The sequence below is a fragment of the Lupinus angustifolius genome, chromosome LG04, assembly GCF_001865875.1.
Source record: "Lupinus angustifolius cultivar Tanjil chromosome LG04, LupAngTanjil_v1.0, whole genome shotgun sequence".
NCBI classification, from domain to species: Eukaryota; Viridiplantae; Streptophyta; class Magnoliopsida; order Fabales; family Fabaceae; genus Lupinus; species Lupinus angustifolius.
The window spans coordinates 6,625,753-6,626,014 of record NC_032012.1 but is presented as its reverse complement, the minus strand read 5'-3'; positions in this window follow the sequence as shown (position 1 = coordinate 6,626,014).

Here is a 262-nt window from a genome sequence, read left to right as displayed (position 1 = left end):
AAAAAATAATCTTACATTATCAATAGTTTATCATCCCTCATCTAAATTTCATACACTTAAACAATGGTGAGAATTTCTTTTATTTTCCCTTCCTCCCCCTTCCTAACCTTTTGATCCCTCTCCTTCTATTTCCCTCATAACTCCCAAATAAAGCCTAAAAGGTGTAAAGTAAGTTTTTTTAAACTATATTCATGAAGAAAGGTTTTTGACAAGGAGGATATATAATTGTAGAAAAAGAATTTAAATTAAAATCTAGAAATCT